General features: G+C 42.5%; 1 protein-coding gene across 1 annotated transcript in view; it reads left to right on the top strand.

The window, feature by feature from the left end:
* The first annotated feature begins 6,837 nt into the window (after positions 1-6,837).
* KLHL29 (kelch like family member 29) overlaps positions 6,838-27,332 on the top strand; it is a 408,889-nt gene continuing 388,394 nt past the window's right edge. Inside the window, exon 1 of the mRNA XM_052809692.1 lies at positions 6,838-6,923. The gene's annotated coding sequence lies outside the window, so the exon portion shown is untranslated. The remainder of the gene's footprint in view (positions 6,924-27,332) is intronic.

Genomic DNA, 27,332 nt, shown 5'->3' with positions numbered 1-27,332 from the left:
ACTTAAGCTTGCAACCACTGGGTCCTGTAATGCCTTTGTCAGGTAGATAAAGTGCCTACTCGCTCTTGGATATCTTTTTCATGGGTCAGTACCTACCTGCAGTGACCAAGTCACTTCTCAGCTTCTTCCCTGATGAGCTAAATAAGTTGAGCTGCTTATGCCTCATGTTGTCACGCTTGTTTTCTGAATCCTTTTTCATACCTTTTCTTTGAACTTACCTTACTATTTCCACATTGCTTTTGAACTGTGAACACCAAAACTGGACACGGTTCCTAACAGTAGCCTTACCACTGTTGTTCATGTGGGCAACATCAAATCCTCTTATCTGCTTGATATTACTCTTTTTTACATCTCAGGATTGCATTGGCCTTATAGCCACAGAGTTACAGTGAAATGTCATTTTGAGGTGCTTATCCAAAAAGAAGAATCCTAAATTTTTTTCAAAGGCCTTGCTTCCCGAAAGAGAGCCTCCTGCCCTTTGTAGCCTTGTCTTCATTCTTTATTACATTGCCTTGCACCTAGCTAATAGTCAAACTTTTTTTTTTTATTTTGACCTCTTCATTAAGCACTTCAGGTCACTCAGCAATAATAATTTGTCCCTTTATCACTTATTCTTCCATTTGTTCACTGTTAACCTGTGCCATGTGTAAACCTGATTCTCTATCATTTCTTTGATCAGTGATAAAACCATTTGGCCTTTACTCAAAACTTGATTCCTAGAGGAATCCATTAAAAAAGAGTTTTACATAACATTCAGAGTCTGTGCAAAGCATTAAGCAAATCAAAACCAGGAGCACCACCGCCATTTTCAACCTGATTTTTACCAGGCATCAAGTATAAAGGAGGAAAACTTCTTGTTATAGTTAGAGCAATGACGCCAGCCCCTTCCGGGGTGTTGTGATGATAAACTCCCCTAAGACCTATACGATACTGCAAGGACAATCCGTCTGCCTCAAACACCCACCTCATATGCAAACTCTGGGGTAAATCAGCCCTTCTAAAATAGATGTCTATAGGTACGTGAGACCTCTGAGTGTCTCCAGGCTCCAAGGTACGCCGGCGCACCTGGCTGTACCTCAGATCCATCCCTAAGGAAGCCCCAGCTATCATCAACTTCCCTCTATCGAGTTTTCTGTGGGTCTGAACGGACCTGCTCTGGTCAGTGTGGATAGAAGGAAAACAAAGACTGTGGGGTGTAGCACTGTCTCCATCTCGCTCCAGAGCCTAGATATGCTTCCCTGTAGAGTCAGTGGCAACTAACACAGGTGGCAACTAAGTCTTCCGGGAGGCTTCAGCAGCACCTACTTGTCTCAGTTTCTTCTCTGTGAACCTACTTCTGGTTCTTTCCAGAGTCTGGTTTATGAGGTACTTAACATTTACAGGAAAATTCAGTATTTAATTAACCTGAATTACATCCCAGCATTGTGCTGAGATTGTTTTGGAGGCCATCTAAATATACAGAAAAATGTTGTATAGCTGCTTAACCAAAATCTTATAGCATAAATTTGGGTCCCTCTATTAAAGGACAGAATGGCAGCATCTCTTCTCCATGCCTAGGGTGTCAAAACACTGTTTCACTCAGAGCTGAAATGAATTATGTGACAAGAATGGGGGGCAAGATGTATCTCCTAAAGGAAATGTGACTGAGTCATTTATATTTTTTGTTCTCACTCTCTGTTCTAGTTATGCCACAGATGGCAGAAAATAGGAGTCAAACCAATTTAATACAGACATTCAGTTCAAAATGGCATGTATTTTAGTTTTCCCTGTATAATTATGAGGAATACGTGGAAACATAATGTTACTGTTTCAGACAAACAAATCAAATGACGCAACTCCCTCCAAAATCACCCTGAAAGTCCAATGCCTCCTACATCCCCCCTCATAAACCAGTGTAGTGGAGTTACCTTGACAAAACTCAAGCAACTGATGCAATGACTTCGATGGCAATGGAAATGCCTCTCCGTATGACTGAGCGGGACTACAGGCCACTGGAAATGAAGTTGTTAACAAAATCTTCATAAACTTTCAAAAAGTCCCAAGAAAAACCTGACTTTTCTGCTATCCCCAACCATTAGAGATTTTCACATAATTCAAGACAGAGCTCTAGACTCTGCCAATATAGTGAAATAGATCTTACTTTTATTATTGCCCATCAGAAATCAAAATCATGACTCCAGCAGAACCCACTTCTGTCTTCTGGGGGAAGTTTTAGAAAATGGTTCTGTCACAGCTAAGAGAAATCAACTCAATATACTGCTTGCTCTTAGAGGATCAGACTCTTCTCATTCCCTTGACAACTCAGGGACAAGGAAGTTTCGGCTCACACACGGAAAATCACACAAATATTTATTTCACCAGTTCCAAGCAAATGACTTCATAACCTTTGCCCGCAGAGACATGCAGGTACCTGCAAACAGTTTGTTGTCAGATTAAAATGCCAAACGCCTGAGGAACTCAGGGATATGTAAAGTCTGGGAGGTAGAATATAATCTTCTTGTGGAAAAATGGTCCGATATTCACGAGATTAATATCTTCCTCATCTCTTGGTAAAAGATGTTTACTCCCTCTATAGGTTATCAACCAAACAGTGACCATCCAACACTCCTCTTCCTGTCTGATGATTAATTCATTTCACAGGAATAGTTGCCTGCCTTGATGACTACCCTATAAACGACGTGGAGGTGTACATGGTTTGGGATGCATGAAGCAGACAGAGGGTCCCTTTCCAACCAGTTCCCAGTGACAGGACATTGTACCTGCCGGCTCTGCCGTCCCACCCCTGATACTAGCTTTGGTCACTGAGCAGAAGAGAGGAGGTTTGCTCGGGGAAGGAGGTATTTCCTTAAACATGGTGTGTCCACAGAAGTCAATGATGTTTTTCACTAAATTCCACGGGTTGGCAGTTTTTAGCAGCTTTAATCCATCTTAAATTTATTTTTTGGCAATTAACTCAAGCTGCACACCTGAAAATTACTTTAAAAGTCGCTTCCTGCTGCCTTTGGGGATTATCCTTCTGCTAAACACTAAGGATACTTGTAACAGGTATGTACAGATGAATGCTAAAAGTACCAGCGAACAGTATTTAAACTGCAAATAAATCAAAATACATGACTGAAAAAACCCCGAGATATCTTCCTGATCTCCACTGACTTTTTCAGAACCCTTAAACCCTGGAAATCTACTAAATATCTATTACCATATTTTCTAGATATTCTACCATACCTATTACCATTTTCAGGCAGCAGAAAATGAAACCATTGACATTAATATCCAAGCTGTAAACCTGTAATTAAGGAGATCTTCACTAGCTGAAAGCAGGAGTCAAACCTTGCAGTTAATGTTTGGGTAGCAGACATTCCTCTCTGGCTATGGCTTAGAAAAATCTCATACGACAATTCTGGAGGCGAAATTTCATTACCTTTGAAATGGCTCAACCTGCATAAAAAAGTAAGAAATTTTTAGTAACGATTTAAAGAATTATATTTTAAATCCCTTAAAATAAATAAGAATTTCACTCCCTGAAGCACGTCCAAACCTAGGAGATAAGGTTTACCACCAAGTAAGTGGGAAATATTTATGGGAACCCCTTTGCGAAATCCTGGTACCCGATTACTACGTTGGTCCCTGCAATATGCGCAGCACAGCTAATCTAACGGCATTGCCATCAAATATTTTGCAGACTAAAATGAAATCTCCAGTAAGATGAATAGATCTGTGTGTCTTCTAATATTTTATCAGAAGATGGACTTGATGCTCTGACAATTCAAGATGCCATTAGTTTCGATATGATCAGCAAAGACAGGGGAAGTTGCATTATTCTCATTCTAATACACGCCTTGTAACATAATGATCTATTGCTAAAAGAGGAAATCTCTTCTTTCAGTGGAGCAAGCTTTACCAGCCACCAAAGTCTTGCAGGCTATCAGCTGCCTAATCTAAAATCGGGATTCTCGCAAACAATCCTCAGCCTGTCAAGTACAACCTTGTAACAGATTCTATTAAAAAAATCACCCACCCATCCAAATAAAACCCTCACCACTGAGTATTTGTTTTTCTGTAAATGGATCTTTTGTTTCACTAGCATTTTAAGTATCCTTACTTTCAGTGCTATTACTTGGACATAGGTTTGCCCCCCTTAAAACACGCACTAAATGAGAGGACAGGATTTCCCGAACGCTGAGAAAGGATGTGAGTGGCAGTGCGTCATTCCCAGTGCCAGGAATAGCATGCCAAGCACAGAGGAATTTCTCCAGACCCAGGTATTAACCTTAATTTAAAAAAAACTTCCTGCACACTGTGACTCCACTGAACCATGAGCAGGATGCCCCCAAATTATTTTTCAGCCACCTGCCCGTCTCAACAAAGCCCAACTGTAGATGCCTTTCTCTCAGAAACGGAGCAGAAAAAAAAAAGAAGGAATTAAAAAAGAATTAATAAAATGAAGCATTTTCTTCTTAAATTACTGGAGTTACTAAACTAAGAAAAATCGAAGAGAGAAAATTAACGTAGAATACTATATTTAATGTAATCATATGCTTACTCTTCATGGATATAAAACTGTGGCTCAAATTGTGAGTTAAACCGGTTTAGATCTAGAATAAAGTTACTGAGGATCAAGAAATTCTTTGAAATTCATTACCTGTAAGTGAAATCAGAATCTGACCCTATGTCAGCATTTGTAAATCAGGTATTTAACAAAATTTGAAGGGAAATCTAAGGTTGAGATTTGAACTCTATCTTCCTGAAGTGAAAGAGTACAAAAGTACCTTCCTAAAATGAAAACCCCAGAAAATGGTCAGTATAATAGACGTATAGAGCTTCATAGCTTAAAAGTGCTGTCCAAATATTAGCTAAATCCTTCCTATAAACCTGTGAGGCAGATAAGATGGAAGCACTTATGCTAAAAATAAATAAAACCTAGAACTGTCTCATATAACTGTAAGATTTTATTAAAAATAAACAGGGCTGGTTGGTATCCTTAACCTCAAGGTCACAAAACAAAGTACTAGGCACTAGAGGATAGCGGCAAAAGCCAGTACTCCAAAATCACTGTGTCTAATTAAGGATTCCAAAGAATCTCTGCTTTATGCTCTCTCCTGTCTCGAAGCATTCGCTGCGAGAACATTCAAATGCCACCGGGAGACTGACATGCTACTTGTTAGGTCAACAGTCCCATTGAGACTTCTTCTCATCGGCTTCATCGGCTTCTGGGTCAACTATATATGCTGGGCAAATAACACCGCACCAGGGCAAATAACACCGAACGGGGATCTCGTGTTTAAAAGGGAGAAAACTAAGGGGAAAAAAAAAAAAAGCTGCGTGGAAATCGGAAGAGTGTGTCGTGTGTGCGCTTGCTAAATAATTCAGATTTAAACTGTTCTGAACTTCTGACCCTCACACTCCACTGCGATGTACAGGACTGGAGGTTTCAGTGTTAACCCACGATATATTAACGACAAAAATGTATGGAGCCTTCCTGTTTCAGAGCGAGGCCATATTCTGCTAAAAGCATTCTAATATTAATGATGATGGCTGGTTTTAGAAATGTTTTAGCCCACTGCAATAACGTATTTTCATTTGTTTGTGAGGTTGGGAAGAGAGAAAATTAAATTGCCCTTTTAACGCTGCACCCTCCTTCCTCCCAGGCATCGGGCAGCGTGTGTCCCTTTTTCAATAAAAACCTGCATTTGCCTTTTTCTGCGGGTTGTGTGCTTCCCTCCCTTCCCTCTGCTTCGCTCAGCTGTCATTTGGCACAACTGCCTCACTTTCAACACCTTAGAGCATATATTTCTCCACGATGCATTTTTAACTGGCAAAGTAAGGAGAAAAGAATTTGATTAAGCTTATTTTTATGCTTACAGGAAATATAAAAGACAAAGTGTGCTATGTTTAAAACTACAGCATATGCAGCTCGTGTGCACGTCGGAAAGATCTCTACAAAGCAGCACACACAGAGATACAAGATGATACAGAACAGAGAGACAGATGCAGATTTCCACGCGTAAAATCTGTAGTGACTCCAAGCGCGATGGCTATTAAAAAAAATAAATAAATAAATAAAGGGGGGGGAGAAAAAACAAAAAAAAGAGCGGTGTCGGGAGAGAATCGTACCAACCTATTCAAACACTCCTGTGGACTTCAAGAGGCTTTGGATCACGCCCCCGGAGAGCGATGATTTAATAAAGCGGGGTAATATTTCTTTTCAACTACACGCTACTTTTGAAGACAGCTGGGAGACCGATGACCTTTTCGGAAACACGCTCCCCCCCCCCGCCCCCCCACTCCCCGCACGTCCTTGCCGCCTACCGAGGGGGAGCGCTCGGCACACAGCTGCGCGCTCCGGGGACGCGGGGCGGAAGGCTCCGCGCCCGCGTCCCCACCCGCGCCCGCGGCGGGGGGAGCTCCGCGGGGCGGCCCCCGCGGGGCCCGGGCGGCGGCGGCGGCGGCGGCGGCGGCGGCGGGGCCGGGGCAGCCTCCCGCGGGGGCGGCCGCGGGGCGTGTCGGCGCGGCGTGCGGGGCGGGCCGGGCCGGGCTCCCCCGCCTCCCGCCGCCGCCGTGATTGGCCCGGCCCGCCCCTCGCCCCGGCGCCCAGGCCGCCTCCCTCCCCGGCTAAAGCGGGCAGTAGGTGAGGGGAAGGCGGCCAGACGGGAGCATGGTCGCGGCTCCGCAGCAGCCTCCGCCGCGCCGCGCCCCCCTGCCCGGCCTCCAGCGCGGCTCCCGGCGCCCGCAGCCGCGCGGGGCTCTGCGTTAGCGGCGGAGGCTGCGATGCACAAGCCGCCGCCGCCGCCCGCTGCCGCCGCCGCCGCTGCTGCTGCCGCCGCTGCTGCTGCCGCCGCCGCCGCGCATCCTCCCGCCGCCTGAGGACGCGGCCGCGCACCCGCGCTGCCGGCCCAGGGCCGCCTGCGCCCCCGCGGAGGGAGGTAAGCGGCGCGGCGGCTGCGCGCCCGCGGAGCTCCCCGCCGCCGCCGCCGGCCGTGCCGGGCATCGCCGGGCTGGCGGCTGCCCTGCGCCTGCGCTCGCTGCCCGCATTAAAAACTTCCTGCGTGCCTCCTGCTGCCTGGGGGGTGCTGTGCGGGGAGCCGGCGGGGGATCAGAACGTTATTGTGATGCTTTTCTTCCTTCCCCCCCCCACCCCAGGATTTTTTTCAGCTTAGCGTCCGGGTGCCCACCCCCGCCGCGCAGCCACAACTTCAGGCGCTCGCCCGCGCCGCGGCGGGGAGCGGGGTCGGCCGCGCAACAACCCCCCCCCACACACCCTCCGACCCCCCGGGGGGGGAGCGGCTGTGTCCCCGTGAACCCCCACCCCTCCCGGGGCCGGCTGTCCCGGTGCATCCCCCCTTCCCATCCCCGGGCCCCCACCCGGAGCCGCCCCCGAAACTGCCGGGGAATGGATCGGCGCGCAGCCCGGCGGGCAGCCTCTCTCCCTCCCTTCCCAAATGCCTCTGCCAGCCCCGCCGTCTCCCTGTGCCTGGAATACGTTTCCATCCCCCCTCCCCTCCTTTTCCTCCCGCTCCCCACGCGTGATGTGTACGAGGAACTTCTCGGCACAATATTGCTCGAATATACGTGTTTGCTTTAAAAAAGCACTTCGTACGCGTTTCCCACGCCGTGCCTTGCCACGCCGTAAGACAGTCCTCGCCGGTGTGAGGGTTTGTTTGGCTGCTGCTGGGGTTTTCTGTTGATGTGTTTTTTTGCTTTTTTTGTTTTGTTTTGTTGGCGGGGGGGGTGTTTTCTTTTAACTTCTCTTTGAGCCGAAGTGCTGTCTGGCGCCGTTAGGAGCACAGAGGCGCATCCCCTGAGTACCTGTTTTTGGAAGGTCTCGCATAGGATGGGAGGGAAAAGCTACTTTTTTTGGTGACATTGAGTGGATGTGACTAGCTGTCCTTGCCGTGCGAGAATGCAGGTCTGTGGTCCCCGGGATTTTGGGTTCAGGTTCCTTTGCTTCCCCGGAGGGTGGAGAAAGGTCTGGAGGAAGGGAGTTCTGGGGATGGATGGTGGTGTTTTTCAGACACTTCATAAATAGTGTGTGCTCATAGTCACCAAGATTTTTTTTTTTTTTTTTTCTCCCCTCCTCTGGCTTCATTTATTAAACTGAAAATATTCCTAGAGCGCTGGAGACAAATCTCTCTCCCCACCACCACCAAAAATTATGGAGCCCTGGCCATGTAGTTGCCTGTTCATCTTTTGTTTATTGTATATGAAAACTCTTTTGAAAAAAAAAATAGCCTTCTGGTAACTAGATTAAGGGGGATTTAATCACTTTTCCATCAATGAAGGAAAAAGACATGCATGTTTGCTGCAGGCTTATTATTTCTTTTAACGGAAGGCTATATGGAGCATATTGCTGAGAAATGAAGAAACTTTCTTTTTCGTGATATTCTTTAAAACAACTGAGCAAGTGTGTGTGTGTACATGTAGGCACGTGCGAGTCTTGCACCGATTTAAACGTGTTCATCGGGCTATCCTTTTGAGGTCAGTTTTGAGGTACTTAAAAACCAACTACTGTAGCTTTAAGGTGACTGCAGAGAACAGTGTTACTGTCTCTTATAATTAGCAATCTGCTGAAACTTTAAATCCTCCTTGATAGATGTGATGATCTGTGTAAGAGAAGGAATAGTATTCCAGCAAGCTTTGCTCTTTTTATTAGTTTTTTGCCTCCAAAACAAAGCAACAGTGTGTCTTTTCTTTTTATTATTGTTGTATTCTGGTTTAAACTGCTAATGGCTTTATCTTTATTTTTCCCCATGTGGAGAAAAATAAAGTATAGCCATATTTTACACTGACATTTATCTGCGTCAAACTTTAGTTATGCTCAGGAGGTTGTTTAATCTTTTCTGAATAATGTACAGGGTTTTTTGGGTTTTTGGGTTTTTTTGGGTTTGTTTTTTTTTTCTTATAACCTGTCCTCATTGCGTGTATTTATGGAAGTGGTCTTCAATTTAAGATGAAATATGGGACATATGCAAATAATTTAGTGACCTGTCCAGAATAAGACTTAGCCAGCATATGTAAACTATGTCTTTCATTGCCTTGTTTCATACAGATATCTTTGCCCATAACATCTATTTTGATATTTCCTAATAGAAACTGAATAATGCCTGTGGTATTTTAATTGAAAATTAAAGTTCAGGGTTTGAGTTACTATCTCTTCCAAAATACGAGAGTATTGTTGTGATTTATTTCAAAGTTGAAAAACATCCAGTCATACCAAGTAGTCCTCTTGCAAGTAATGACCAGTAACACTTAATTCGGATGAATTTTTGTTCATGTTCATTTAGCTTCCTGTAGAGGGTCTTAAATGAACTCTGAAATACATACTGGGTTCTCGGTCTCAAACTGCCTGGCTATCCTGTATTTATTGTCTCCGGTAGCTTATGAAATGTGTGCACAGTATGTCAACCTTTCCCTTAACAACAAAACCTGTGAGCAAATGTTCAGTGTGAATTATATTACTGAAATAAAATATTCTATAGTTGTCATGGTTACAAATAGAGGCAGGGTTACTGGTTTTCATCTGCATGCTGGGGAGGGGGAATCTAGTTTTGTCACTTTTTAATTACATTTCTAATGAGTGATGGTCATACTTCAAGTACCCAATATATTAGATACATGGCATAGTGAATTAGATTTTGTTGAAGTCTTGCTGAAACAAAACAAGAAGTGGTGGTGTGCAGGAGCAAATCCTTTCTTGTTCATTTGTTTTTTCGAAGCAGAAATCTTGAGAGGAGAAAGTAACCACCTCTGTTTTGTCTCTTCTTCTAGATTAGCAAGCTGCCAGGGTTGCTGCTCTTCTTCAAACAATAATAAAAAGTATATATTGTGTATGTTGACTGGAAGTCCTCTCAATGAAGGGAGGGGAAGACACGGATCTAGAAAGTAGATATGATTTTTGGGTTTACTGTGTACCATATCTCATGCTATTGCTTCTAGTGCCTGTTTGTGAGAAGAATTCATTATCCCCAGGTTTTCTGTGTTCATCTAGCTAGCGATATGGCTTCGCTCCCATGCGTCGTCCTTCTCCCAGGTTGTGATCTGTTGTTTCCCTTGATGGCGCTCCAGTTTGGCACTGTGCTGATGACCACCAGAATCGGGGCCTTAACTATTTGCAGTTGTTGGCGCTTGTCCCGATGCTGTTTCTCTGCTTCTCTGTGCTCATCTGCAATTCAGTCTTGTCCATGCCTACTTGTTTTCCTGACATTCTAACTTAGTTCTGAAAACCAATGGACCCAGTTCTTCTGAAGCACAGGAAAAAAACCAAACAAACCCAAAAACAAGGGGAGAGGTAATGAATATATGTGTGTATATATATGTATTGTTTTTTTTCTTTCCTCTGTCTAGAGCCTCTGTGCTGTGGTGGAAACTCTCACACAGCTTTGCGGGGGGGGGGGGGGGGGGGGGGGGGGGAAGTACCTCTGCATCTGTAAATGGAGAGAGAATTTCCAGTCTGTCCTCTCTTGCTTAACTCCCATCCCTTCCGTTATAGCCCTGTTGTGGGATTTATTATTTTAATCTTCAAACTAATCTGGAGGGGGTTTTGTTGCACTTTTAAGTTGTGGGGTCACTTTAATATTTTTGTTAATTTTTTTTTTAGCATCCCTTCTTTAACTTTAGGCTGAGCGTAGCATTACTCAGGTTCTTGCAGTGACTTGTCCACTAACTACACTGATGCACTTGGATTTACTGCCATAGGCTATGGACCCAGGGAGCCCAGGCACCTGAAGGCCTGATCCTGAAGCTGCTCTGTTTGCAGAGCATCAACTTCATAGTGCACCACAGAGGTCTACATCGTTTTCAGATCATTAATTCTTTGTGCTGTAATCGAGGCTTTTAGCTAGCTAAAATCTCAGCGTGGGTTAGTGACTTATTTGGTCCTTCAGCTTTTTTTTTCCTTCCGGATCTTCCATTTTGCAATATTTGGCCTCGCAGTGTGCTGTTTCAGTAACCTTAAATATGACACAGTATGATTAGATACTGTGATTTATTTGTGCATCTAATCACTTTCTTAATGTACTCATCTCTTCACAGAAGAAATACTGTATAAATACATATAACCTAAAGCCCACAAACATACAAATTATATAATGTTGCCTTGAATTTACTGGTGGCTACTTGAAATTATTGTATTAACCCTTTGCCACATTTTTTAAATTTCCCTTCTGATTTTCTGTTAGCTTACCCGCTGTGGGGAAGGGTTTTAGCATTCCTCTATTAGGGGATTATTAGTTAACTCTTTTATAAAGTTACTTGTAGGAAGGTGGAGCTCCTATGCAAAGGCTGAAGACTGTCTTCTCAGGAAGTAACCTGCCAACAGCAACTCCAAGTGCGAGGCTGTAGGAAACGTAAACAGCTTTGACATGCTTCTGTCACTTCTATGTTTCCTTTGTTACCAGAAGTACAAAGAACTCTTCCTCAGCTATAAAGAAAGAGATTAAAAGGAAATAGATTAGAAATCTCTCATGGGAACGCCTTTCTGTCAGATTTTTAAAAGTCAGTGTACTTCACAGGGTGTGAATATGCGCTGTTCACCTGTTATGGTTAAACCAGAACTGAACAGACCTGGTATAAGAGATGCCCTGAGAAGCCTTCCTGGTGCTGTTGTTATGCAGCCGGTTACCTCTGTGCTGTCTTGACCATCTGATAAATGACAGTAACTGAATTCCTAGTCACACTCTTCCATAAATAATTTTATGTTGTAGATTAGAATATCTGGAACATGAGACCATTTTCCTTAATTTGTATGTGCTGCTTTTTTTTATCTGTGATGCTTAGGTCTAGGTTTTCAAATATCCTCAACTTGGATTTTTGCCATAATTGGCATTAACATCAGAAAAACACGTAGTTTTTCAGTAGCCTTAAACTACAGGTAATTTATAGTGCTGGCTTGCAATAGTAATCCTGATTCACTGAAGTAGTCTGCTCGAACTACAGACAAGGACAGATTTATTTTAAAATGAATTGAACATTCCTTTTGTAGTATTTTGTGGTTTTTTTGTTTGTTTGTTTTTTAATTCCTGGCCATCCATTACAGTATGCTATATGATGTGATATTAAGTACTAGGACTTCTGTTCAGGTTTGGTTTGGCTTACTGGAAGATGTGAATGTACAGTTCTTGGGTTTGTCTCCAGGTGTAGGACTAAACTCTGCATAAATACAGGTAAGACGCAATTTGATTGAGAAAATCAGGTTATTTCTAGGGGTGTGTATTGGAAATCATTCAGTGCAGCAGTTTGGAAGAAAATCTGCCACTGATACAATTCCTCTGCAGAGTTGCTGTTAACTAAAAACTGTCAGGTGTGCACATGGTAGGAGTGTGTTTTTTGGTCTGTCAATGTAGTTGAGAGATGCTGTGAAGAATCCCTCAAGTTCATACAGAGGTATCTGAGGCAGTAATGGTGTCCTGTAGCAGGTCTCAAACTCAAGATGTGCCTAATTTGTTGAGCTGGACTTTATTCGTACATATCTTGATATTTGTGAACCTTGAGAGACTCATTAGTCTTCACTCTCTGTTATTTTTTTAAAGTAACAACAAAACCCCCCCCCACCCCAAAACCATAATCTGCATGACAATGTAGACAGTAGAAATCCTGGATTTAAAGTGTGATTTAAGAGCTTTTGCTTCAGACACTTCTTAAAGTCCATGCTGATGAGTAATTAATATTTAAATCAGATAATTCTGCTCTGAGATATGCTTTGTCAGACCTTGTTGTAGGATTTTTGTTTTGGTCTGCAAAAGCAATGCTGGTGGATTTGCAGATCGCAGCATGCTGTAACTACTCAAAGAAAAGTTTCTTTTCTCAGTCTGAGGCTTAAACGTGCTGTTTCCCCTAATTAGAGGGAGAGGAATTTAAATGCTGTTAGTTTTTCCAGCCACAGGTAAACCCCAGATCAAAAGAAGAGAGGTGAAAGAGTTCAGGAAGTTCATTGTAATAATCACATGACATGGAGTAATTTTAGAGTGGATGCAGCTGTGTTTACCTGTGCTTTGAAATATGTGTTGCAAATTTTGGTTGACTTGTAGCTTGTTGAACACCTGAATTCATTAAATTATTCCTAACATATTGTATACTTCAAAAAATTCATTTTTAACTTTCTCTTGATTTTTGTTGTCTCTTGCTTGCCAAGAGTGGAACAATGCCAAATTGGAACTCTTCATATTACAAAATGTTGTCAGGTATATAAATATCTGGAAAATACTTTTGAAACTATATTAAATGCTACAGAATAACTACATATAAGGAATATCTTTTGGAGCTTACTCCTTATCGCTTCATAAAGTTTGGGAGGTGGGGGGAAGAAGTTGCTAATTCTGTATGAAATTTATTTTACATTTTGGAATGAGGGGCAGAGCATAAAAATACATGTGTATGTAAAATGTATAAACTAATTTAAACTGTATCAACCTATACACTATGAAACAACTCCTTGATGGTGCCTATATTCTTAAGTATATCCTTAATATATTGGTAGCAGGATGGGTCAGTAGAGCTGTTGAGCATGATGCTGTTTCTTGCAGTATGAAGGCTAGGAGCTCTGATGGCAATGGTTCTTCTGGTTTGGTTTCCCCCCCCTGCCCTTCTGCCTTTTTTTAAATGGCTTGTTTTAGTAAAATGTGTTGGAGGCTATAAGGGATATCTTAGGACTCTGTGAATGACAGAAGGAAAAAGGGTAGAAGAAACTCTTTTCTGTAAAATTGTACAGGTGGTAGTAGTCCCTGGAATAGGTAGCGATTTCTAGAAGGTAGAAATAAGTAGCTGCTTGATTATATGACACCGGTTTTATTTTAAGGGTTCTCTTTAAGAAATGGGAGATTCATATGAGTAACAGCTCCAAAGATGCAACTTTTTTTTCTTCCTCGTCCTCCTTCCTCACTTGGGGATAGGAGTAGATACCACAAAGCTTATCCACATGTTCTCCATCATGATTGTGGGCAGCTCTGCTTTCCACCCCAAACAGTGGGTTCCCTCCGCAATTTCACAAACAGCTTGATAGATTACATCTGAAAAGCCTAGATACTACCACGGATGCTTTGTAGTCTATGCTATTTGGAGTAGAGAAATACCAGATACAGTAAGAGTATTGTGTGGTGAGAGGTTATGAAAAATGCTGTACCTTGCCTCATTAGGAGAGGGGTGAAAAAAATGTGTGGTTAACACTTTCAGGTCATCTCTGACAGATTTGCTAATAAAATGCAAGGCAAAATGTTAAATATACTGCACTGCCCTCTTTATTATGCTATTTTTGGCTGACCATATGAGGGAGGTATATTATTTAAACAAAACTCACTGTTCTGAGTGTCTTCTCTTCCTTCTCTCCCCCGCATTATTTCACATTTCTAAACCTTGAGCATACCAATCAATATTCCATTAAGAGGGGAATTAACTTGGGAGAAGCTTGCATGTATTTGCATGTAGTAGCTTATTTCTTGGTCTGTGGCATTGTTGCCTTTCCCCCATGTCATCTTTTTCTTTTTTTGAAGAACACTCCAAATATTTGTGCAATTACTTCTAATAGTGAGGTTTGCCGTGCCCCATCTTAATTCTGTTAATATGAATTGCTGGTACAGCCTACTGCAGTGCCCTCCTTGCAGAACATCAGTCAAATGTTTGTAGCTACCTTTTTGCTTCTGTTTTACAATAGCTGGACATCAAGGTATTATGCTTCAGATCAAATGTTGCTCTTGGTTACACATATGTAGTTAACAGAAATCAATGTTGCATAGGCATAAATGAAAGTTGGATTTGATCTTTTGCGAGTTAACTCTTATCCCATTTATACTGATGCTAGTCTGGATTTTCTGCAGGGTGGATTGAATGCCCAATCTCAAATTCAGAAGTTGTGAGACTTTGGCTGTCTATGCCAACATTTTATTCCTTGTGGTATCTGTACAAGTCAAAGTAAAAACTACCCTCTTGCTTTCTGAAATCTGAGCCTTGAGACTGTAAACAAATGTAATGAGATTTGATTAAAAGCTGCCTATAGCACATAGAAGCGTGGGATGTGGCTGCGTGGGACCTTCTGGGGAACCTCTCAGTTGATCTCGATGTGTGAATTGTCACGAGCTGCTGAACTGTGGACCAAATCCTGATCTAGTTAACACCTGTGGAGCTGACATGTTCCAATATGTATCTGATGCTGCGCAATGCTTCTGTACCATGAGGAACAAATCACTTGTGAAATTCAACTGTGAAGGTCTTAAGGCCAAAGAAAGAGTCTGCAAATCTCAGTAGATGACAGCAATTGCAAGAGAGGGGGGTGGCTGGTTGAGGACTAGGCATATTTTCCTGTCTGTGGTTTGTGTGGTCCAGGTGCTTCAATACCTTTTTTCCTCTTTCCCCTTACAGTTCTGTATTGTATAAAATGGGCCAAATTTGTCCTTGGCCCAAATCTACAGAGTTAAATGAAGTTACATTTGGTACCCTGAAAATACTAGATAAATGTTCTGCCTGTTCTTTAAGATTATCAAATCCCCAGAGTAAAGCCTATTTTCTAGTACATTTTTCTTTTTGGAAGAGAAGTGTGTAATTTTATGATTAAACTTCTGGGCAGTTATAGTTTTGCAACATCACAACCTTATCTCTCTGTGAACTAAATGGCAATGGGAAGTTGTGGCCGATATTTGAGTTGTTATTTATAGGAGGAGAAAATAGAGCATAGAAATGGTATAGGAATTAAGGAAACAAAAAGGCTTGCCTGAAGTCTCTAAAATACAGGACTAACTTTAAAAGTGGTACTCGGGTACAGAAATGCAGCCAAAGATGAAGGCAGTTGTGGTTCACTTGCTGCCATAATACCCTTTATTTTGGTTTGTTTGTTTTTCCTCTGTCTCGGATAGAAATTTTGAAAGCCCATTTGTGTGTGGGGAGAGGATGCTCTTGCTAAACAGAAATTGCAGCAAGGTTTCCTTAAACTCGCTGTTTCAATATCACACTTGAACAGTTCACAGCAGCATCCTTCAAGCCTTCTAAAAAACTGTTCTTGGACAAATCTTGTGGTTGCAACAGCTAAGTTATTGAAGTATTGTATTTCAAGAATAATACAAGTAAACCAAAAAAACCCCAACCCCCTGTGCTGTGTTGGCTTCTTTATTCAAAGAACTTCATGCAGCTGCAGTGCTCTGATGGCAGAGTTAAGGTGGTCTGGGCTGGAGATCAAGAATGACACCCGGTTGGGTCAGGTTGAGAAGCTTAAACTCTAATTTATGATGGAAATGCAGGTGCAGCTTGAGGCCAGGCATCTACTGCTTGAGGTGATGGTTAATCAGGGCATTAGGTACCTCTGTACTTTTCATCTGGAGAAGCCAGTGGGCTGGTCAGACTTTTGCTGCATGTAATCTGAGTGGAAGTCCTGGTTAACCATTTCCTTCCTCCTATTTTCAGACTACACTGTTTATCATGCAGTTATTCATCTTTAGGAAAACATGAACAGGCTCAGATTTCCTCAAGGTACTTACTAAAATGACATCGCATATGGTGGCAGATTATAAGTCCTCCCGTGTCTAAGTATTATCTTGTAAGATTAGAACATACCAGTTCTTGGTTTTGAGTAGACCTGTAGCCCCTTGAATTTTACTATAGCCATTTCTAAGCTTGCTTAAGAGGATAGTTTTACTCTAAAAACAAAAAGTACCAAAACCTTATTTTCATAGAAAGATTGTGAATTTAACAACAATCAGAACCGTACAGCCTTGGGCCATCTTCTTGATTAGAAAATTGAAAGATACAAAAAAACCCCCAAAGAGTGTTGTTTTTTTTTTCCTCTATGCTTGTCAGGCATGGTAGCATGAATTTTATTTTTATACATTATAAATATTTTATATTTGTTTTAAGGGGGCGGGAAGGGGGGGGGTAGTGTAACTTACACCTGTAATTGCTACTCTAACAGCAAAGCTGCTTTTGAGAAAAGACTAACCATCAGGATAAGACCCAAGAAATGTCAGTACTTATCTTACCTAGATAATGTGTTACTTTTAATTTTAGGCCAAAACTTAGGAGCATGAGCATTGTGTGTATAACTATTACATGCACAAATACACCATTTAATCTTGGCTTGCTGTATCTAGTAAGAGAAATATGTTTCACTGTAGCTGCAATCAACATAATGTCCAGAGATGCTTGCAAAAGAATGACGATTGTGAAGTGGTGATAGAGCTTATGCAGTACTACACGAAGTGACAGCATTGCTCTGTGAAACCCTTAGCCTCTGTCCTCAGAGCACATTGTAAATGTAACTCTGAATCTCTGGGTGGGCTGTTGGCAAAGAGGAATAAACAGAGAGGGATCTTTGAATTGTAAACTAAAAGTTTCTGATCCTTGAGCTGAAAAACATCTGTTAGCCAAGCCCGGAGCAGGCTTACCAATTGGTATGTGACCTGGCTACCACTAGAGAGGGACGGAGCTCTATATAGAGCAGGGGTGCATTACATATATAAAGGACAGATCTCAAATAAATGAGGGGGTTTTTGACAGTTTTGTTTTTCTTTCTGAGGGTAGGAGAGGGTGAATGTTAAATCATACCGTTGTTTATACCCAAGAAAAACTTCACAAGCAAAGTTTTGTTGCCCAGAAACATCTTTAAAAAGACAGAAATGCTTCACATTCCACGTGTAGATCAAACTTGCAAATATTCTTAGCGTAAAGCAACAATTAACTGCAAATTGTACTGTGGAAGTTGGAAACAAATTTCTAACCATCCGGGTGAATAGAGAAAGTGCCATATCCCATATGAAATAGAAGCACAAAGGCTTCCCAGGGAACTCAGGAAAGCAGTGGAGTTCTTCCACTTTCTTTCATGTGATGCGAGTGTTTTATTCTGCTTACCTTTATTTAGCTGCAAATCTGAAGTTTCTCTATTGCACAAAAAAAAAAATCCCTAGACACTATGGGGGGTCAACTTCAATTCTGTGTGTAACTGCAGCTTCTTTTGGCCACGTTAGGATCAGGCTTGCGTAGTCCAGTCTGCCTGGTGGCTCTCCTTTTCTGGTTTGGCTGTGTTGTCAAAGCAGTCTATTTTACGTATATATATATTCTTGAAGTAGCTGCACAGGCACTCTGCCCCCAGGTTGCTGAATTACCTCTTCTATCACTGTGTCTTAAGTCTTCAGTTCTCTTTTTTTAGATTTATCTTGTTTCAGATTAATGAAAGCACCACCCACAATTATTGAGCATCTTTAGGATGAAACGCATCCTGTTAACCTCAGCTTATTTTTGAGGGGTTTCTCCATCCTTGCCTTTTCTGTTTAGGCAGTAAACTCTTATGGGACAAGGGCTGTTATTTTTTTGCCTGTTCAGTGAGGTCCTCCTTCCTAGCTGCGCCTTGTGCTCTAACAGGACAAAAATGATTCATAAGCTCTGAAAATACTGTTCTTAACCCCTCCTTTCTACATTTTGGTCTAGAAAGATTCTGTTATGCTGAGGCAAAGCAAAATTCAATGCCACTTTCCTTTCTGTTTCTCTTACTTTTTCCTCCTCAAAAATAAGTAATTATCCGAAAGAAGTAAAATGAACATTAAAATAACTTTAGGAATCATGGCATGCTTTAATAGGATTTTTTTTTAACTTATAGCTCATTCTAGTTCAGAGATACTTAGCAGTAAAGCATGGGCTTGCTAGTCAGGGGTGTATCTGTTTCTTCTGGAAAGCAAGTATGTGCTTTGTCTCACTCCATTAAAAATAGCAATCCCAAGAATATATTGAAGGCTCTGAACTATTTAGGAGGTGGTTGTTGCTGTAAAGGTCCACAGTCACGCCCACCAGAGGGCATTTTATCACCAATTTCTTGGGGAGAAAGTTTTTTCTTAAGTCACGAATAAAGTAGTAAATATTGGATGGAAAAGCAGTATATGAAACATTGTATGGATAGCTTTTTTGTTTATGTATAAATACATATGCTTATTTCCTGGCTGTATTTATATGTAAATAAGTAATGATGTCAGCTTGAATGGTTGGATTTCCCCTCTGCTTCCTAAATACTTTCTAATTTTACTTAGGGATAATCTGGACGAAAAGGAATTCTTTAAAGCTCTTCCACAGCTGATATAGCCATTGGTTACCAGGAAACTGGCCTCCCCACCAAACAAGCACAGCAGATACTCTGGATGATTGCAGTGTACCTCTACTCCCCCCTTTCCAGGGCACTCTGAAGCAGAGGCTGCTGTTCAGGAGCCCTACTCATTTAGGAGGCTGGAATTTGCAAATATACTTAACAGCAAAGCCCCTGAATCCTAAGGAAACTCTTGGCAGCTGGGGAAGCGTACATCTGCCAGATGGACCTGATGTCTTGCATTTGGCAGCAGTTAATGCTAAGGCATGATATGCAAAACCCAAGAATGACAGCTAGGAAATGAATTTTTATTTTAAAAACTGTATTTTGGTTTGGTTTTGTTTTTTTCTGTTCTCCCATCCGTCTTCCATTATGAAATAAAGCCTCTTCAGAAAGGGGGGAAAAAAAAATCCACTTCTGAAAATACCTTCTCTCACCCTTTCTCAGGGTGCTTCCTTGTGAAGTTGACATCTGCTGAAGGTTGGGCTGCCCCAGTTCAGATGTGTGACCTTCATCAGCCTGGTACAGCACACATAATGTGATTAATTCCCTTCAGTTCCCTGTGGACAAATATATTCACTCCACCAGAGCCCCCATGACTTGTTTGCAGTCTCAGCAGAGGCCTGAGGTCATATGAGACCAAACTGCAAACCTGGGCAGTGATCTGAACAGCCTGTGCTGTGACATGTAGGCAGAGCAGTGGTAAAAGCCTTTCTCCCTATGCAGGACCCTCTCTGCATGTGTATGGGACATGCTGTGAATGATTTGAGTAGAGATTTGGGTACCCGCCATAAGTGCAGCTTTGGGACCTGTGGTTAGGACCCCATGTTGTGTTTGTGGCCATCTAGATAAAGATGGGAGTTATTCAGAGCATGTCTGTTGCTTGCCAAAAGTAGCTGATGTCATGAGGGTGGATAATGATGAAATGTAGAATTTTTTTTTTTTTTCTTATTCTCCAAACTGTTCAGGTCAAAAGACTGCACCTTGCTAGGATGAAGCAAGCACAGACCTGCAGACCTCCCACCACTCCACCCCGAATGAAGTGCACATAGAGGCTTTGATTTAATCCACAGAGGTTAGAGGGATCTTGTTTGGGATGAAGGGAAGCAAAGATATAAGCCAACAGCATAGTTCTCCAGAGTACAATGTCTGGGGAGATACTTGCAGTGAGGATGGATGCACTGTCTTTCTTGTGTGGTGTTAGTGGGGATGCAGAAGGTGCTGTGGCCTCCCCTTATTCCTGGTGCTTCATGGGAAGACTGGAGTGGGAGCAGTGCTGTGGTCTGAACAGCTCTTCCTTCTACCCAAAATAGGGTTAAGACCCTCAACAAATAGTGGTTGGGGAATTGTGTGGAAAAAAAATTGCTCAGACTTTAAAAAAATGTTTGCAATGAAAAAGTGAGGTGGAGAATTAATCAAGACTAGCTCCTGCCTGATCAGCAGCAGGCAGTCTTCTAGTAAAATGCCTGAATGTTTTTCAGCCTCTTTATTCAGGTGATAGATCCTTTAGCCAGGAAATTTTTTTTTTTTCCAGCGGTGTTAGTGTCTGTGCAAATAAACAACTTACAAAAGATTTTTATTAATCTTCTAGGACTGAAACTTTGAATAACATTTTTAGCTAGATAGATTTGCTTTCCGGAACCGTCCTGATGATTTGATAAGACCTATGTCTTTGCCGCTTTGTCATCTCTGAGTTTACTAGCTTAATACCTGCAAGGGTTGTAGAAGATATCTTGTGGTTGAGAGTTGAGGGAGTTGGTTTTTTTTCTTTATTAATATTTGAGGGCTCAAGTGTAAATTAGCATTAAAAGGACTTTGGATCTGATCCTGTATTTTGTTTCCTTTGCTTTTAATTTTGCCTGTGGTGATGAGCTGGGCTAAGTATAAATGTGGGGACCCAACTGTAAAGACTCAAGTGAGCCAGTGTTGTCGTAGTGGGTGAGTTAGTCTGCTAAGAACTTTGTTAGGATAATAAAAAACCCTGTTAGGATAAAAAAAGTAGATGGCAGCACTAAGCTGTTCTGAGGGAGAGAGGATTTGAAGGTGAGAAGGATGAAAAAGCCTGTTAAATCTGCAATTATTGCAACAGTGCAAAGCTCCCGCAACACTATAGTAACTCATATTAGCAGAAGAACCTTGCAATCTGGTTTCCCTGCTGTTACACTGGAAATAGATACTACTGCTTCCTCTCGTTTCATTAGCAAGGACCATATGAGGTCTCAGTGTAGTTCTGAGCTAAAACAAGCTCCTATCTAGGTTTCCTACGGAGTGACTTAAGGATTTGACCTGGCTGCTGTTTGTATCTTGGTGCGAACTTATTAGCACTATTGTTGTATCAGAAACAATTCCTTGGCTTCCAAAGTATATGCAAGAACATACTTATTTAAATATATTTTCATTTTGGCATATAGGTCTGTGGCAAAGTTGTGGGAGTTACTTGCTTGGTTAGGAGGACCACGTAGCCAATGGCATTTTTTTGACAGAAGTAGCCTGTACCAGACTGAAAACTTATGCCGATTATCTAGTATTTGAATTAGCATTTTGACATGCTTCAGCAGAAGCCTTTCATATTGAAAACAACTACTTGTCACCTTTTGCTAACTTTGCTGCTTTGCTCAGTCTGGTGTCAAATACTGATTTAAGGCACCTCAGGAGCAGGGGGAAGAAATGGTTACATTGGAGCCAGGTGACCACCTTGAAAAATATTTTTGAGCAGAGAAAGGCTGTCTTTCCATTTTGTGAACTACAAAATAAAGAGGGGAAAAAAAAAAGGCACTGTTTTGTTATTGTTCTTGTGCTTTGAGGCAGCCTGCCCACCAATATTCAGAGGAATTGGCAGCATGTGTCTGGGAGAGGGGAAGAAACTTTGATACCTTCAGGACATCCAGCTTCGAACAGAACAGAGGAAAATCCATGTGGTTTAATTTTGACATAAGCACAAAACCAGCTGGTTCCAACTTTTTGTCTGACCAGTGCTCTCCTTAGCAAGCAGTAGAGCCTGCTGATGGTGCAGAAGGTGAGCTTCCCCCAGAGCAGGTGGTATGTGGAGAAGGGGACTATGCAGGTGATGCAAACTAGCAAGGAGCAGAAAGGTGGTAATAGATGTCACCTCCTGGGGATGAAGGTTGATTTATAGGATTTAAGTGTTTTATGGAAATGAAGGCTTGCAGAGCCTAACTGTGTGAGCTGGGACCAGAGCTGCAGTGCCTTCTCCACAGATAATGTCTCCCCCAACCCTCCGTAGTTGTGAGCTTTAAGTCTACTGTTGGAAGGTGGTGGGTGTTTTATAGTGCTGGAGGGTGTGATGTGAAGGATCATAGAATTATAGAATATCTCAAGTTGGAAGGGACCTGTAACAATCATTGAGTCCAACTCCTTGTTCCTCACAGGACTACCTAAAATAAAACCATATGACTAGGAGTGTTGTCCTTGAACTCTGACAGGCTTGGTGCCATGACCGCTTCCCTGGGGTGCCTGTTCCAGTGACTGACTAACCTCTTGGTGAAGAACCTTTTCCTAATGTCCAATCTGAACTTTTCCTGAAGCAGCTTCATCCCATTTCCTCGTGTCCTATTGCTGGTCACCAGAGAGACCCCATCCTCTGCTGGCCCCCTTGAGGAAAGTGTAGACTGCTGTCCTGGTTTTGGCTGGGATAGAGTTAATTTTCTTTCTAGTAGCTGGTAGCGTTATGGTTTGGATTTAGTATGAGAATGATGTTGATAACAAACTGATGTTTTCAGTTGTTGCTAAGTAGTGTTTATACCAAGTCAAGGATTTTTCAGCTTCTGATGCCCAGCCAGCAAGAAGGCTGGAGGGGCACAAGAAGTTGGGAGGGGACACAGCCAGGACAGCTGACCCAAACTGGCCAACGGGGTATTCCATACCATGTGATGTCATGCCCAGTACATAAACTGGGGGGGTGGGGGGTGGCTGCCTAGGTGAGGGATTGCTGCTCAGGAACTAACTGGGCATTGGTTGGTGAGTGGTGAGCAATTGCATTGTGCATCACTTGTTTTGGATATTCCAATTCTTTTATTATTATTGTTGTTATTGTTATTTTATTATTATTATAATTTTCTTCCTTTCTGTTCTATTAACCTGTTCTTATCTCAACCCACGAGGTGGTTTTTGTTTGGTGCCCCCCCCCCCCCCCCCCCCCCAATTCTCTCCCCCATCTCACTGGGAAGTGGGCGAGTGGCTGTGTGGTGCTTAGTTGCCAGCTGGGGTTAAACCATGACAAGCGCCATGAGGTCACCCCTCAGCCTTCTCTTCTCCAAGCTGAACAGGGCAAGTGACCTCATCTGCTCCTTAAGCCTTGCCCTCGAGGCCTTCCGCCATCTTGGTTGCCTTCCTCTGGACACAGTCTAATAGTTTGATGTCCTTCTTGTATTGGGGCACCCAAAACTGCATGCAGTGCCCGAGGTGGGGCCGCACTAGTGCCGTCTAGAGTGGGACAGTCGCCTCCCTTGACCGGCTAGCTGTGCTGTGCGTGGTGCACCCCAGGACACGGTTGGCCCTTCTGGCTGCCAGGGCATGCTGCCTCGTATTCAACTTGCCATCAGCCCAAAACCCAAACAAGGATGATCCTCGCTTACCTGGAACGGTTGATCCAAACAGCGTGTGGCCCCAGCCGGGGTCTCACACGGTGGGAGGGCAGGCCCCGGGGCCTGTCTAGTGTGGGCCGCCTGGGGTTTTGGTTCTTTTTGATACCGATAACTAAAAATAAATGGCGGAGTGGGTGGCCCTCTGTGCTTGACTGAAACCCTGAAGGAGGCAGCGTGGGTCCAAACGCCTCCCCTGCCTGAGGGCTCGGCGGGGCGGCCGCCTCCTCTCCTCAGAGCTCCTGCTTGGCTGCCCAAGGCTTCCTGCTGGCTGGCGGCTTTGTCCGGTCAGGAGTCTAGGAAATGGCCTGGTTGTTTTTGAATCTGTCCTTAGCATTTTAAAAAACAACAAAAAAGGCTCTTAGGAGGAATTGTTACTTCAGTGTGTCTGTTCTGCAGCTTCTCCAAGGTTTACTTCTGATGGGTCTTCTGCTAGTAGGTAGGTTAAAAAGTGATTATCAGCGTATTTGATCAATTGCAAATAGAAAATCGATTGTGTGGTTGGATATTTGATGTGTTAAACCAAGTAGCTAGTGGGAAACACCTCAATTTAAAACAAAACAGAAAAAACCCCAAACCCACCCCAACAACCCAAGAACTTTTTGCATCAATTGGTCTGTAGATTCTCCCGCACTGGAAGGAACTAACTGTATATAGTGCTGATTGCACGTACTGTTTGTTATTATAAATACTGTAGGAATTTGGTGGGGTTTAAGACTGCTAAAATAAAATGTAATTTTAGGAAACAGCAAGTAAATTCTAATTCTGGAGAACTGGATGTGTTTTGAGGATGTGGTTTTTAATATTACAATTTTTTGTGCCCTCTTGAGCAGCTTAAGGTGGTTAACTGATATGCATCAGGAAAGGAAGAGCTTGTTCATCTTGTGGATCTTATGGTTCTGTTGTGCCCTCAGAATGAAGATGGGTAATATGATAATGTGTTTCTTTTGTCTGAATTTGAGTTCATGTGATACTCCTTTTTTTTTTTTAAGAATGTTCATTTAATTTGGTGAATATATTTTTTCTGAAAAACACCATTTTCAAGGGCTAAATGTGTTTATATCCAAATGAAGCTTAAAAACAGGCTGACCATGGAGCCGCCAGACTTCTGGTCCATCTAACCAAGTACCTGCTTCCAGCAGTTTCCATGGCCAACCATTTATAAAAGGAGACATGATGCTTTGATTTGGGCAGTTGCAATTATCTTTGTCTCTCACTAACTTTCAGGGGTTATTCCAGAAGTTGAATACCTTGTACCAAGAGTTTTTATCATGGACTCTTAAATCTCTTTATGTTCTTAACCATATAAATATGTCTGATTGCTTTGAGGGGGATTCTTTTTTGGCTTTTTTGGCCTTGACAGCTTCTTCTGGCTTCAAGCTTTGCAGTCTGGTTAGACATTTTGAGACTATCTTATTTTATCTGTTCTATAACTTGTAGCTTTTATTGAATTCCCCTTTGTTATGAGACCAAGAGGAGAGAAACTGAAGTTATGACTTCTCTCTGCTAGTCACGATTTTACATTTTTATTTCGTCTCTAAAGTCTGCTATTCAGTCTTCAGTCTACCTTCAAATAAGTGTCTCCACATCCAAAATATTGTTGTTATGGTCCTCTGAGCCCTCTCTGAGTCTGCAGTATTTCCCTTGGATTTGGGTGTCTAGCACAGAGAGCAAGGAAGCAATACTATTGATTTGATAGTGGCACTTCAAAACTGCATTATTGCTGAAGCTAACACACTGGAGGTTTTTTGGTATTGTTTTCCCTGTTTCATTGAGCAGTTGTTTCAGGATTTTCCATGACCTCTCCAGAATGGTGCCCATATGAATTTAGCTGAAATACTTAAAAAAAGTCTAGCTTGCTCTCCCTGAGATGAAATGACTCTATCTATTCTGCTTATTTCAATGCAGGTTGTCGTTGGTGTTTTTAAGGATGGGAGTTTCCCTTTTGCTTAGATCAATGGCTCTTCTGAGGAGTCCTGCAGATTAAGACTTTTGGGTAATCTGAATTGGATCTTGTTCTGCCTTTGGAACTAGGCTAATGTCAAGAAATTTGTCGATGGTTGCTGATTTCTCATGTGTATATCAAGGATATGTATTCTATCAAGGGGCCTGCAGTTACATCTGTTCCCTTTCTTTAGCAAGCCTTACATCAGTAGGAGATGGTGATTTGCTAAAGTTTAGCTGTTCCCTTCCTGTTCTCAGGATTAAACACTAACTTTTGTCTCTTTTTTTTTTACTCTCATGAATAGAACATGAAGAGGATGGGAAGAACGAACAGTATGACTCATTGTACATCATGCCCCCTCTGTTTGACAAGCTATACAGCGCTTGAGGTATCTATTGGCTCAAGCTGGAGCTATAGTATCCTTAGTGCTGACAGTCTTGTGTTTGAGTACTCCAGGTCTACACTGCAGCACACTGGTGTATGTTGGATTCCCCCAACTGAGCAATGCCCTTCTCTGCGTGTGTGTCATCCCCATCCCATCCATTCTCCCATGCTGCCTTTATAATGAGTCAAGTTGAATTTCTTTCAAAAACTTGATCAAAAAACCCTCAAACCAACCTCCCTCCCCCCAACAAATGTAGCTTTGGCTTCTGGCTGTCATTTCTCAGGTGTCTGAACAGTTGCCGCAAGGCTTCTACTTCTCTGTTCGTTTGTGCTGATATAAGCTGAACATGGCTGATTTATGAAATATATCCTAAACAAAGTTGGCTGACTAGCAAGGGGTTTTTTTCACTTCATGGAAACTTAATTACTGGGGGGTAGGAAGGATTTGGGTGGCTGGTGTTTTTCTGTTTTTATTCAATTTTCATGAAAAATAGATCCAAACATAAGTACTGTGAATTTCCTTCACACTGCAAATTCTAAGAAAATACCACTTATAAACACTGAAACAAACAAATAAAAATGTATCCCTTGCTTGTTTGCTCTGAAGTAGTACTTGTATATAATCAAATGACTCCAGAAGCTGGCAGACTGCTTTAAGAACAACATCAAATGTGATTAAAGAAAATACTTGGTTGGCAACCGTTGGACCTTTATCACAGTTAAGTCTTCTCAGTGCTCCTGAAACAATGTGAGAATGAATAAATAACCATCTTCAGAAAATCTGAGGCGATTGTGTCTGTTTGGCCCCTGTCTTGCCATTCTGCTCAGTGGCTTTCTGCATTTCTGCAGTGCCTTTTGCTTGTGTGTGTCAGACTTTGCAAAGCTGTATGGATGGGGAAGCTGAGATGCAGAGAGGAGAAGGGATTTGCCTGAGGCTCTCAGATCAAATGTATTCCCAGTTCTGGTGGCAAAAAATTGCGAATAGCACATTTCTCTCTAGGCTCAAGTAATCTGTTGTCCTGTAGGCCAGCACTATTTATTTGTGCCTGGGCAGTCTCGAAGGTGACCTGCCCTTGGGGGTGGCTTGGTGGCTCTCAGCTGCAGCGGGGAGGTGAAGCTTTGCCTGTGCTTCAGGCAGGCAGTAGTGATGATAATAAAACCATGTCTGCCCAACTGCTAAGGACTCAGTTGGTCTTACAGAGGGAAAATTTATTTCTAGTGTGACTGCCCATCCTAGTCCTCATAGAATAGGTGGAGGCAAGACAGTGGTATTTTATAAATTTTTTGCCTTCCAAAGGCAAGGTGGTCCTTCACCTCAAAAGCATTGAGAAATCTTTGTCATATGCTGCCACAGCAGCGC

Source organism: Harpia harpyja, chromosome 15, assembly GCF_026419915.1.
Source record: "Harpia harpyja isolate bHarHar1 chromosome 15, bHarHar1 primary haplotype, whole genome shotgun sequence".
Classification (NCBI taxonomy): domain Eukaryota; kingdom Metazoa; phylum Chordata; class Aves; order Accipitriformes; family Accipitridae; genus Harpia; species Harpia harpyja.
This window is presented reverse-complemented; position numbering and strand designations above follow the sequence as displayed.